The sequence below is a fragment of the Chlorocebus sabaeus genome, chromosome 25 (assembly GCF_047675955.1).
Source record: "Chlorocebus sabaeus isolate Y175 chromosome 25, mChlSab1.0.hap1, whole genome shotgun sequence".
NCBI lineage: Eukaryota > Metazoa > Chordata > Mammalia > Primates > Cercopithecidae > Chlorocebus > Chlorocebus sabaeus.
The window spans coordinates 20,195,488-20,210,293 of record NC_132928.1 but is presented as its reverse complement, the minus strand read 5'-3'; the positions used below and the strand labels follow the sequence as shown (position 1 = coordinate 20,210,293).

Here is a 14,806-nt window from a genome sequence, read left to right as displayed (position 1 = left end):
ATGCTTTTTGAATAAGATTGTTTCTTTCAAACCTACATGTTTATGACATGTCACTCTTTTGTATACATAAAAAGGAAAATAAGTTGGCTAATACATATCTTTAAAATTCACATTTAGAATCTGTTTTGAATCACATTTTGACTCAGAGTGATGTAGCTATGTGATTTACAAAAAAAAAATTTCCTCCTTGCTATCAAGATACAGCTTTGGTTTCATATTATTCTGGAATTGTCTTTCAAGCTGAAGACATCCATTCTGTTAGCATTCTGTCTTTTAGAAGACAGCAAAGAGAGGTTTTAGATAACACCAGGACTTTTTTATTTATTCTTCCCTAAATGATCCTTAGTAGTTTGTTGATGGAAACATCAAGAGATGCAGTGGCCTAGTCTTGCCACCAAGAATAGCCCAAGTTCATGTGTGTGCAGGCACTAACAACTGTGTCATGACTGCCACTCAGCCAGCAGCAACTGTAACATGCCATTGATTGTGAAATGCACCCTCAGTGAAAAGATGTTAAATGTGAAGGGAAAGTACATTTTAGAATCAATAAAATACAGTAGCCATACTCTTTAGTACCAGCTTAATCACTAATAAAAGGGATGTTCAGTCTCTCATCTGTTCTATTATTTTGTTGTGTTTTTCAATTTGTTCAAAACTTGAATATGAAAGAGGGCCACCATTTATTGGGTCCCTTCGAATCCCAATGGGAAGTACCACTATTATCCCTATTTTACAAGTTAAAAAAGGAGGTTCCGTAAAGTTAAATAACTTTCCCAAGGATGCACAACTCAGGGGCACCATTGAACTGAATCCTGGTTTGCTGTACTGCAAGCTCACTGCCCTTTGTAAACTACCCGATGAAAGAACTTTAAAGGATGGATACCAGCTAAATTTGAGAAGGACTAAAGATGTGCGTGGTCTTTTCAGGAACCTCTAAGCTTTCCTCACCGCTGGAAGGCAGAAAGTAACAGAAAGGGGGTGTATGAAAAGAGAGCAAAAGGAAGCATTGACCTTTGCAAGGATGATAGGCAATTTTGTAAAATAATTTTTTTTTTTTTTCTAGCTTAAACAGGGTTGCTGGAGAAGCCTTCTCTACTTTTGCACTCCAGGTGAAGAGGCTCTGCGATCTGCTCCCATGGTAACTTGTACTTCTTCGATCTTAGACTTACCACACTTTACTGTAATTACTGGTTTAACCATCTCTACCACTAACTACAAATAAGCTTTGTGAGCAGAAGATTGATTCTATCTAGGCCATCATAATATTCCCAGAACTCAGTATGGGACCTGGCACAGAGTAGGTACCCCAAAACTGGCTGGGATCTGAACACACAACCCAGTTAGTGGTAGGCATGGTCTAGACAGCAAACAGGGATATTACCTAAAAACAAGGAGAACTATTGGATAAATTTAAATATTAGACCAATGTAACCAGGATTATGTTTTGGAGAGATATCTCTGGCTGCAAGGCTAAAGGGAATTAGACGGAACAGAGTAAATCCAGAGAGATAGTTAGGAGGCTGCCGCAGTGGCCTGGACATGACATCCTGCAGCAAGAAGATGACAATCTTCTTGTCCCCACCCCTAACCCAGGGCAGTTCCCCAGCCCTCAACCTAGTTAAGGCCACTGCCAGAGACTAACAGAGAAGTCTGGTGCTGAGTTACTTTCCGAGATATGTCAGAGCTTGACAGCAGAGGGTAATAGCTATTGCGGGGAGGGTCCTGCTTCATTTACTTGAACAGGCTCAGAGAGAATATCTCAGTTTTGATGTGTGGGCCTGAGAACAAACCCGGTGGGCCTTATGAAGATCCGAAGATCAATACCCACAAGGTATCCAAAGGCTATGCATAAGGCCTGATCATTGAATAATTTCACATCCCAAGCACACAAAACATTTGTGATTCTCAACACATTTTTGCAAACCATTTGATTTCACTTGGAACAGATTGCTGTCAGGAGGAACATTTTTCCAGGTGGGAAGTTCTCCTTTGTTTCACCCTTGGCAGCCCTTCCTGACATTCTCAGGCACATATCTACACCCTTCTGCTGTGAACCTTTTCCCTCTAACCCTTTCCGGAGCTAATGGAACCCCTCTCAGCAGCAAATCATTCCTTGAGCCTGTATTACATCTCTTCTTCCCAGGATATGCTCCATGGTTATAATTGGCTGCATTCCGCTCCCCTCTGTCCACAACACCATAGATCATACAGGCAGAGATGGATCCCTAGTGAACTAGAACAAGCTTATGGCTTCAGGAAGGCATTAAGATATGCATATTTTATTTTAACATCCTTTGTGTATAGGGTATCCAAGGCTTGTGTCTTCCTAAACAACCTCCCTGGCTAAATAGTATATGGATAAACAATGCATTATATAGATTACATTCAATAAAATCCAAAGGCCACTTATAGGGGAAAACAAGTCCAAAACCTTCCCTTCTCATGACTCCTTTCTTTGTGTGATTGATGAAGTCTGCACTTCTGTTGCAGAACATGAACTCAATTAAAACAGTTCCTATACATTGCTGCAGGAATCACTTTTGAATGTCCCCATCCTATAAACATATCATATTATAATATTAATGTGAAACCTGCTCACTTTATTGCCTCAGTCCCTTCACAGTTCATTGATTTACCAGATGCCAAGCATACATCCGCTTTACTGTGTGTGTATGTGTTTTATGGTGGAGGATGCATTATCAGTCCCATCCAAAGTTTCTCGCTGAGGATTTCCCTATCAATTGTTTCCTTATGGTTCGTAGCATATGGACAGTTTATTCTCTCATCAATCCTCAGTGGGCCATTCATGTCCTTGATAATAATAACAGCATTAATGGATGTGTTCCCATTTCAGGATATACCATTATCTCAAGCTAATTTAATTAAACAGCACCACAGCCCTGTGTCCCTGCTTTCTATTGTTCCTCATGCTGTTCTCCCACACCCCAAAAGAAAGTTCCTGAGCTGACAAAGCTCATTCTTCTACTTTGAGAAGCATGGAAGGTCATTGGATGAAGGTTCATGGAGACTAGAATTGGTTTGTGAGTGTAGTCACAAGGCGAAGACAAGAAAGGATTAGGCAAAGAAATTAAAGTTTTTTTCTGCCCAAGAGCTTTGTGGTCTAATAAAATGAGCATGGACAGAAGTTGATTCAAATCACAGCTCTACCACCTACCAGCTCTTTGACCTTGGAAAATTTGAGCATTTTTAGTTTTGATGTCTTCATCTATAAAATGGACACAAGAATAGACTTTTAAATGGCTGTTTAAAAGATTTAACAACATAATGTAAGTAGAGTCCTTAGCACACGGTTGGAACTTTATCAATGTTAGCTTCTTTCAGCTTCTTCCTGTCTCTCAACTTGAGTTTCTGCAGTGGATGCTGTTAGTATATATTACAGGTGTGTGCTGCTCTACACAGAAGTTGTGTTTCTAAATAAAGGGTGTAAATTAAATTAGAGAAATGAGTCATATTTTAAATGTAGTGGAGAGTACGCTGTTTAAAGTTCTGGTGTGTTGCATTCTCTTCTGAAACAAAAATCACCTTGTTACCCATAACAAGTGTGCATAAAGCAATAGATTGTTGTACAAAAGACTTTCTAGAACTGACTTATAGAACTTCTTCTCTGTGGTGGGTGAAATAATGATATTGTCGCTTAATAACATTTACTGAGAGCTTACTATGGATACTCTGCTAGTATTTTATGTGTATTATTTACATTCTCTGTGAAACAGATACCACATTATCCCCATCTTATAGATGAGAAAACTGAGGCACAGAAAGGTCATGCAACATGTTCAAGGTCACATAGTGAGTGGCAAGCTCAAATTTAAACTCTAGCAGTCTGGTACTCCTGAGAGACGTTAGGGTGGGAGCTCATTTTAAATGGAACCCCATAAGAAACACTTAAAATGACTATCTCCCTTAATCCAAGGCTTCTTAAGAACCTAAATTGTATTTTTTATTCATCTGAAGAACCTCTAATTATACTCTCAATTTAAGGATCTTAAGCACGTAATTGTACTCTTAAAATTTTCCTTAAAACTGCATTTGCCCCTTAGACCACAACTAAAATCTGCCACCTGGCTACTCATCCTGCCAGAAAAACAAGGTGAATGGCATTTTAGAGCTCATCTTAAACATTGCAATTCCTTGGGCTCTTCCGAAAGACCAAAAGTCTCACTTTGTCCATCCTTATGTGAATTCGTGCTATCTAGGACCCTGTTTGTGCATTAGACTTTGAGATCTAGAGAAGTAGAATGGGATTGTTGAAGAGTCTGAGAAGGTACTGAACAGAGAAGGTGTGAGTAAACCTCATCAATTTAATCAATCGAGATTGAAGAAAGACGGTAGGACTCTAATTACTCATTATCAACTATGCACCAGACCTCATGCTGGGTATTTTCAACAAGACTGGGCAGGAGGGCTGTCTAGAGTGTAAAATTTAAGGAGGTTCTCACTCGCAGGGTTGTGCAAATACATCAACCCTGATTGTCATATACTCATTTTACTTAACCATCAGGGAAAACTTGATAGGTGAGTGTCTTAGTCCATTCAGGCTGCTATAACAAAAAACCTTAGATTGAGTAATTTGTAAACAACAGACACTTATTGCTAACATTTCTGTGGCCTGAGAAGTCCAAAACCAAGGCTCCAACAGATTCAGTGTCTGGTGAGGGCCCACTCCTCATTGATGGCACTTTCTAGCTCTGTCCTTGCATGTCAGAAGAACTGAAGATACTTCCTAAGCCTCTTTTATAAGGGTACTAATTCCATTCATGAGGAGTTCATCCTTGTGATACCGCTAAAAAACTTCCTAAAGACCCCACTTCCTAATACAATCACTTTGGGGGTTAGGTTTCAATGTATAAATTTTGGGGGGACACATGCCATGTGTTCAGATCCCAGCAGTCTGTATTAACAGCTTGACACATTTGTATCCCATTTGAAAACAGATAAGAATTCAACTCCAAAGCCAACCTATGTTATCAGACTTGTTCTTAGAAATTCATCTTTTCAGTATCCCCTTATGTTATCCCAGATTTAACTCAGAAAGAATTTAGGAGATGATGCTTAGCTGTATAATGTCATTTATGCTAGGATCCATGTAAACAACAGATGTCTCTCTACTATTCCTGTCACTCAAAGTGACTCATCCCAGTTTCTCCACTTTATAAGACATGGTTCCCTCATCCTCAAAATGAGAACAATAAGAATATAGCCCAGGGTATCATGGGGCTCGGTGGGTTGCAAAGATGTACAACATTGCACAGCATTATAAACGCTCAGGGAACCCAACCTTAGTGATTGAGAGTCCCTGTGCTCAGGAGACAGTGGAGATTCCAGACCTCAATCAACCTTCTACTTCCTAACCTAGAAAGAAAGTAAGGTACCCACCGGGCAAATAAATGACCTATGGGAAACCTGAAACTCCTAGAGAGTGGGGTTAGCTCAAGACTATCCTCCCAATTTCGGCCTCAGAGAAGACCTCCTCTCAGGTCTCATAGCTTTGTTCCCCTCCACCTCTATTTGTATCTCTTCCTGGGGAAAGACCAGTGACAAAGGCAGGATATGAACAAGTGTTGGAAAATCATAACTCAAGCGTAAGTCATTCTCCAAACCCTGAAAAACCCTTCCTATCACTTCCACTCTCTTCTTTTTCATGATTCCTCAGGAAAAAAAAAAAAAAAATTGTTGGTTCTATTTCATGGAAAGAATCTGGTATATTTTATTTCATCAGAATAGTTTTGAGATTTGGGGCAAGAAGGAGTCACTCACACATTTCTGAAGACTCCAACTGTTTGGATCATGCCTCCTCTGTTGCTGGTCCCTCCCTTCTCTCTGAAGAAGCTCAGTGCCTACCTCAGTGTCAGCTTCATTCAGTCAGGTGTCATTTTCAATGCTATGTCAGTTGGGCAGGCTGTCAGTCTCGTTAGGATTGTTCTCCTTGGCACTGGCAATAGCCTATGTAGTGCTTCTCCCAACAAACAGCCTCAAGACTGGACAATCAGACCTTGCTGAATGTCTTGAGCTGGCCAGGGTCAAATGCTCACCTCTGCAGACAGCTTGTAGCTCACATTACATGGTCTTCAGGATGGAGAACTAGAGATCAGGAGATATAATTGGAAAAAATTAAAAGGAAAAGTTTTTCTTGTGGAAAATCGGAGAGACACACATGAGGTACACAGGAGGGCCTGAGCTGAAATGAAAGGAGCCAAGGCAGCTCCCGCTTTGCAGAGACTGCTGGTCTAGGAGTGACATCAACATATGTTTCACTCAGGCCTTATTAAATAGCGACAGTGGTCCAATTGGTCTGGTTCTTTAGGCCTGCTGCTAGGTCAGACACTGTCACCAGAAGGAGGCAGTTGTGTGAACCAGCCTGGGAAGATGTTAGCAAAATAACAGTAGCTGCAAGGTCCTGACTAATCACCTGCATATTCTCATGACAAGCCTAGTCCCTGGTATGTGAGTACTTAAGACTACTTTCAGAATGCAGTCTTAAAATATATTATAGAAGATGGGTGCAGTGGGTCACATCTGTAATCTCAGTTACTCAGGAGGCTGAGGCAGGGGGATCCCTTGAGTGCAGGAGTTCAAGACCAGACTTGGCAACATAGCAAGACCCCATCCCTAAAAATGTTTTTTGGTTTTTTTTTGTTTTGTTTTGTTTGTTTTTTAAATTAGCCTGGCATGGTGGTGCATGCCTGTAGCCCCAGCTACTCAGGAGGCTGAGGCAGGAAGACCTCTTGAGCCCAGGAGTTGGAGGCTGCAGTGAGCTATGATTGTGCCACTGCACTACAGCCTGAGTGACAGAGAGAGACCTTATCTCAAAATTAGTTAATTAAAATAATAATTTAGAAATTTAAAGATATGTAGATAGATATATTATTGGTTTTTCTTTGCTTCACTTCCCAACTCTCTTGGTTGACTCTACTGACACGACCATTAAGAAAAGAGACAATCCCCAGATATAGACACATTCCTTGGCCAGGTCTCCTGATGCAAAAGCTCTTGGTAGACTTATGAGGTCTCCAGCTCTAAGAAGTCAGGCGTTAGAAAGCCTGCCAGGAGCTTATTAATCTTCCTTAAGATCTTTTCAGGAATTAGAACCAAGAAAATTTCAGGGTTAAAATTCAGGTACCACTTGGCTGACTAAAACCCGGCATGCCTGTTACAAATGGCACTAGTCTGGAACCGGGAATATTGGGCCAGCTCAGCTTATCTGCCCTAAGGATCTTGTCTTAACTTGATCATCTACAAAGACCTATTTCCAAATATAGTCATGTTCGTAGGTATTGGGGGTCAGGACTTCAACACCTCTTGGGGGGACAAAATTCAACCCAAAACAGAAGGCTTTATGATGCTCTTTGAACTTGAGTTGGATCTTGAAGAATGTAAAGGATTTATATAGCTGGTATGGAAAAAGTCTTCCTTGCATTCTAAGGAAGGAAAATGGCACATGAAAAGGACGTGGAAGCTGAGCATGGTGGCTCACACCTGTAATCCCAGCACTCTGGGAGGCCAAAGCAGGCAGATCACTTGAGGTCAGGAATTCAAGACCAGCCTGGCTAACATAGCAAAACTCCGTCTCTTCTAAAAATATAAAAATTATTTGGGCATGGTGACAGGCACCTGTAGTTCCAGCTACTCAGAAAGCTGAGGCAGGAGAATCACTTGAACCTGGGAGGCAGAGTTTGCAGTGAACTGAGATCACGCCACTGCTGCAGCCTGGGCAATAGAGCAAGACTCCATCTCAAAAAATAAAAAACAAATTTAAAAATGACATGGAGTTTGGAGAGCAAAAGCTTACGCCATGGGACAACAAAGAAGTCAGCTAATTAAGGAGGAAATTCTTGGAAATCTAGTTGAATAGGGAGTGTGGGTCTGATGATGGAGAGTTTGGGCTGATGGGTAGAGGCTTTTTAACTTGATATAGTTTGAAAAGAGAGCAAAGAACTGGCATGGTGAAAGTCTAATGTCCAGAAAACCCAGGTTAAGACAAAGAATAAAAATTATATACATTGTTAACCACCAACCATATCCTGATTTTTTCTAGGTGCTGGAAAGAGATTGGAGTTTCAGGAAACAAATGTTATCCCTGTTTTATATTCATGGAGTTTCACTCTCTAACTATGTAATTATAAATTGAGACAAGTGATCAAAGGGAAAAGAACTTGTCTCTCTAGAGTGCATAATGAAGGAGCTTGACCTAGACAAGGTCAAGAAAGGCATCTCTGGAAAGGGATGTTTGCTCTGAGAACTGTGGGATGTGCAGGAGTTAAGCAGGGGCAGTTTGATAAGGAAGAAGGAGGGCAAGGTGTATGGAATAGAAGAGTAGTGCAGTCAAAGCGTCTACATGGGTCCAAGGGCTGAGCCATCAGTGGATGTCACCTAGAAAGATGTTTTAAAAGTGTAAATGCCTGGGTTCTATCCATGCATTGGAGACCCCTTGTAAAATGGAAATGCATTCTCTGGGGATAGAGTAGCAAGTATATGGCCTAACTTTGATCTACTAAATCGGTCTTGAGTAGCACATGGCAAGATTCTTAAGTCTTCCTTCTGAACCTTAGTCAGTTTTGGAAACCACTAGATCAGATATCTAGGGCCTCTCCTAAATAAAGAAGGAAAGTTTTGCTCTCAGTGTTGCCTTTTTCTGCTGTCAGAGGCCACCACCTTTCTTCTCCTTACCCTCTATCCCCTTCCCGTCCACAGTCCATGCCTATCCTGTGCAGGAGTACACACGTGCGTGCATGCACACACACACACACTTCTAATGCCCATTTCTCTGCTTGCCAGGATGTCTTCTGAAGTCATTCTCTCTGGTCTGCTCTCCCAAGCTGTGCCCCAGACTGAGGACCCTTCATGATCTCTTTCTGCAGGAACACTGAACTGACCCTTTTTGTAATCACTTAGGACCCTGCTATCTGCTAATTAATAAAGTTATCTATAGTTACATATCGACTGGCAAAAATCGTTCCAGATAATTATAATGATAACTTACATGTAAGGATATGTGGTACCATAACTTAAAATGGCATTTTAAACACTATCTCATTTAGTATTTCTAGCAGAACTAAACTGTTGTGCAATACCGGCCACACTCAACAGGTGGTGTGTCATCACTGACCAAGGTTAAGCAGCAAACTTGCTACTCTATCCTTAGAGAATACATTTCCATTTTACCAGGGGTCGCCAACTTCCTTCTTAAGGCAGAGGAATGGCTGCTATTGAGTTCATCTTAAAGGTAACCTTGGTGGGATTAGGGTGGGGATACAGGGTAATTGGGCAGGAGGAAACTTTTAGCACTACAATGTATGGGAGACAACACAGTAGAGAGATTAAGAGCAGTATGTCTGGGCTTTTGAATAAAAAGACTTGAGTTCAATACCCAGTGCCGCAATGCGTTAACTGTGTAGTCTTGGTCCAGTTGCTTAATCTCTCTGACTCCAGCTTCCTCAACTGAAAGTGGGGTTTATAGTAGTACGGACCTCATAAAATGGGTGTAAAACTTAAATGAGATAATTCAATGAAAGCATTTAACAAAGTGTCTAGCACATATTAAAACTACTTTTTAATTGTTGTTATTAAACCACTTAGGCAACTGCCTTCCCTTTTGTGAGACTGGCCTTAGAGACAGCCAACAGAAAATGAAAGTGGATGTGTTTGCATTAATGGGAGGTGAGAAGATAAGGAGGAAGAATTGAGAGAGCAAAGGGAAGAAAAGATTGCAAAGCCCTCTGCTCACTTGGTCTTCTTCTGATTCCACCAGCCCAGGTAGGCCATTTTCTTGCCCTGCCAGAAGGAGTAGAAATTGAACTGTGATCTGGAGAGCTATCTGTTCTGATCATTAGTCAAACACCAGGAGCCAGTTAGACCTAATTGTCTTTGAAACATCTGAAGACCAAACACTTTTCTTTGGAGGTCAGGCTGCATAACTGAGAAAAAGGCAGAGGTACCTGGGATGAAAATAAAGGCATAATAGGTTCATATAGTTGGTCTGAAAATTAGCTTTAGGGATCTCCTTACGTTTGTTTCTTAATGGTGTGAAACATAATAATGGCTTTGGCCGTAATAAAGATGAATTACAGTTTTTTTTCCTGTAAAATAATGAAGCTTTAGTAAACATCCCAGGTTTATCACTTAATTTATCCCTAGCTCATGGGGAAAGAGACCTCCCCCCAACCCAGCCCCCATTTTTAATATTCCAAGCTACTAGATTTCAATAACCCACTTTCCAGCAATGTGTGTCTCATTTCCCTGGACAGACCAAATAGGCAATAACAGCCTCTCGGTTAGAACACTAATGTTGTAATTTAGAACTTCTGTCAAGATGAAAGATCTTTGCTGGGATCCTCAGAGGGCCCACAGCAACACTTCAACCCGGGCCCAGATAATGAAGTTTTCATTATTAAATAAAGATATTTTAGGAATGTCATAAACCATAAATCCACTCTCTTCTATTGCCCTGCCACCTTATTGTGTTTATTTCTAGCAAAAGTCCATCCTCTTTCGATTGCCCCAACTCCTCCAAGCTTGGTGTTTCTTGCCTTTCAACCCCTTAATCCCACTGTGATGCACTTATGTTGCCATGGTGACAGAAGACTGTGTCTTCTCCCACATTGAGACCCAAAGGCTATAAAAAAGGAAGGTGTCTGTGGAGAAGAAGAGTGCCTGCTGCCTCTCCCTGTTGACCTCCTCCTCCCCACCTTGTCCTGCCAATCAGCTGAGAGACTCACTCCACACAGTTTTATCTCACTTCAAGGAAATGCTAACATGTGCCATCAGGTCTGGCTGTACTTAAAAATTATGGCACAATCAATTTTTAATGTGAATTTAGTTCTGGTTAGAAGCTTTAGACTTTGAGTCCCAGGAAAATGATTCATCTATTTATTCGTTTGCCAAATACTGGGGTGCGGTTTTCTCAAACCGCACCTGCCTTAACCTGGTTGTGCTCTTGTCCCTAAGATCACACACAGCCTTACTGAGTCTGCTCATGCCAGGCTCAGGAACCTGCCCCCTGCAGATCCAGCCCCGTGCTGGAGGGCAGAGGGGAGGAAGAATGGACACTCTTATTTTCCCAAGGCCCGGTGACACAACAGAGTCAGAGGGCAAAGAGAGCTCAGACGCATCTCAGCGGACTCCATAAATAAGAGAAGTAGGACATCTGAAATTAGGAACTCATTTAGCCACCCCCAACCCGCTATTGAACCACACCTGACAAGCCAGATGTCTTAAAAGATTCAGAGGAAACTTTCCAGTCTATCACAGTGTAGTAAAGGAACTCACTCATATTTGCATGTAACCAAATGTCTCTCTGCTGTGAATTAGGCTCATATTCAAAGGAGATGAAGATCTACTTATAACAATACTCAATATTATGTTCTCAGAAGGGGAGTGTTAACACTTAGGGAACCAGTCTGTACTTGTATTTTTGTTTATACTCATGATCCAAATGAAAGCAAAAAGAACTGTAAGATTAATCAAGGATGAATTTGTAGATATACTGAGGACAAAAATGATGACTCCATATGGCTTCCAGTCATCTCTGTGTAGTTTCTTCCATCCCAGTGATATTTGACATTGAACAGATTAAACAATAAGATATAGTTTTTAAAAATCACTTTTTCATCTCCATTGCTCAATGAGCTTCAGGAACAGTTGGTCTCAGCAAAACACGCTGTTTTCTGAAAACATCTGAGAATCCAAATTATGAATTACATACAGTGTGTATACACACACACACACACACATATATATATATATTTAAAAGTCCATCTTGAAGCATGCATCAGTTTGGGATATTTATTGGAGGAGAGGACGCAACAAGCCACAGAATGTTATCAGCACCTGAATTAATTGAAAATAAATTTCCCCTCCCAGCACTAAACAAATGACGAGTTTTTTGTGTGATAGCACACACCAGCCTGCAATAGGTTACTAAGATTCCACTAATTAAAAAAAAATCTCATTTGAAGATAGTTAATGGTTTCTGCATTTCCACAAAGTGCTAGTCAGACTACATTCCCCTGAACTTCAGGGTCTGTGCTGATTACTACTCAATTAGTTTTGATTCAATTCACTGAAGAAAAATGTCCATTTCATTAGTGTGGAGAAATAACCATTGGACACAAAATATATTTCTCAGCATTGCTATGGCAACCGAGATGACACAGCTGAGCTCAGAATGTTAATGCCTTCCCTGGGACTATGTTTTTAAGTCAGCATGCGGCCATTAAGCCTTGCTGGGTGGGGGTGGCTCCTGTCACATCGCCATTGTGATTGGCAGGCAGAAGAACCCATGGTGCTCCCAAGAAGGCTTGGTTTCTGCCACTCGCCTCCCCTGCCACTCCCCTGTGGGCTGAGCATATCGGCAACAGCATAGATTGTCGGTTTGCAAGTCCCCAAGGCCCCTCTTTATGTGACATGCAGAAGTCCAGCTGGGCAGTGAAAAATGTGATCTGTCATCCAAATGTGTTTTCCTATGTGTTGTCTGTTTTGTGAATGCATGCAACTGTCCAGGTGATGAACTGACTTTTGAGCTCGTCATTGCTGCACTCCAGCCAGCACAGCATTGACAGAGAGGTGAGGAGCAAGTGGTCCAGCAGTTCAGTAAATATGGCGGTCAACCTGAAGCACTCTGCCCACTTGAGGAAGACTTGATTCTCATCTGCACCCCCCAAGACATGTAAGCAAAGGATGGGAAAGCAGATTCTAGATTACCGAAGCAAAGAAATGGATCTGTCTGTATGCAATAGGGAGCAAACATGCCAATACTAGTCTTCAGGAATAATAGATGTGGCCATTATTTAGATGTTAATTAGGGCATAACCAAATTAAATCATAGCGAAATTTCATTTGGGAGACCGAATTTTCCAGGGTAAGTGGATAACTGCCCATATTTTCCCTTAAGCTATGGTGGCATAATCTTAGGTTACCAATTAATAATTAATTGCTGTATACTGTGTTCAAGGCTCCGTGCCTTAGGATACAAAGATTAAGTACATGGAGCCTACACCCTCAAGGGACAGTTTAGTAGGGAGATAGCATATGAACTATTAATGAAAGCTACTAAGTATTGAGTACTGACTGTGAGACCGGAAGTGTACTAAGTACTTTATATGCAGTATTTTAATGTACTCCTCATATTAGTACTATGAGGAGGATGTTAGCTCCATTTTATAACCAAGTACACTGAGACTTAAAAAAGGGACTTGGCTAGTCAATTACTAGTTCAATTACAGCAAGTAACTGGCAGAGCTGGATTGAAACACAAGTCTCTCTGACTCCACAATCACTTCGAACCACCATGCTCACTGCCTTTCATGTACACATGAATAGAAAAGGCAGGCTGTGAATATTCAGGGCCCAGTGACTTACAAAAAGTAAATACCTGATCTGTAAGGAAAGCAGCAAGTCTGATTGCATTTAATTAATTTAACTTCCCTTTTAAAATTCATCTTCAAAGTAATGGGCAGAATCAGAGTGTCCCATTTCTTCCATTAAGCAGATGTTCTGCACATTGCCCTCCTGCTCCTTCTACGACCACAGGGAGAGGAAGCACGGCTGATGCAAGAGCTGCCAAAAGGCAGGGAGCAAGAGCTCATTCCACAACAAGAGCAAGCTCACAGTCGGTGATCTCAGTGTCGGGGTCCCACTCTATCCTCTTGGGATCCTAGGCATCTGAGCTTCTCTATGTTTAATCATCATCATGTCACTATCAAAAATATTTATTAAGCTGCTGCATACATATGGTTCTGGTCACCCCATTTGTTCTTGCTCCCTTGGCACATTATGTAATTTCACTCTATTTGTTTCCAGTTGTTTCACATAATTTTATATCATCTTTATACCTCTTCAGATACAGTGCTCAAAACACCCAGACCCAGACCTCTCTGAGTTCACAGAGTAGATTCTTACCCTTCTCTTTGCCTGACCATAGTAGGAGCAGTGGATCTTGGTGACAGGGATCTTGGTTCAGGGCTGGCCCCGTGGCTGTCTCTTTCATGTGAAGCAGAATTAACCAACATAGGTGGGGGCTTGCAATCTAAAATTATGCCACAGATAAAACATGCAATGGGTACACACGCCACTCTGTAGATGGGCTTTGTTGCTAGAATAGCATTTGTGAAAATGTGCTCTAAGAAAATCTAACTTCTTAGAATGTTAAAGGATGTTACAGTCATGCAGTTCAGAATATGCTACTCCAAAACATGGCACCTTGGCACTTAAGAAAAGAGCAGAAGCAGGAAGGTCTCTATGACCTTTGCCATTCTCCCCTGAAGTGGGCCATAAAATAATTCTCCGACTTTTCTCTAAAGTAGGGCATAAGACCCTCATCCCGGAGGAGTCCTCCCTGTACCCAGAGAAAAGGAATGAAGACACATGGACACAGAGAAAAGCATGAACAAGGCCACGTGCAGTGGCTCGAACCTGTCATCTCAGTACTTTGGGAGGCCAGGGTGGGAGAATGATATGAGCTCGGGAGTTTAAGATCAGCCTAGGCAACGTGGCAAGACTCCATCTCTACAAAAATATTAAAAAGCTAACCAGGCATGGTGGTACATGCCTGTGATTACAGATATTTGGGAGGCTGAGGCAGAAGGATCTCTTGAGCCCAGGAGGTCAATGCTGCATTTAGCCATGTTTGAACCACTGCACACCAGCCTGGGTGACAAAGCAATGCCTTGTCTCTTTTGGATTCTTTTTTAAAAAAGAATCTGAACAAACAGGCCTTGCTAAGTTTCCCCCAATTTATTACCATTAGGTAATATTCCTTTGTCCTCCCATCATACTTCTGCCACCACTG

General features: G+C 41.5%; 1 long non-coding RNA gene across 1 annotated transcript; it reads left to right on the top strand.

Annotated features, from left to right (window-relative positions):
- Positions 1–10,660: 10,660 nt before the first annotated feature.
- Positions 10,661–13,749, top strand: LOC119619762 (uncharacterized). The gene is made up of 3 exons (XR_005236238.2): positions 10,661–10,785; positions 12,561–12,685; positions 13,508–13,749. It is a non-coding gene; the product is annotated as an uncharacterized lncRNA (long non-coding RNA).
- Positions 13,750–14,806: the final 1,057 nt, after the last annotated feature.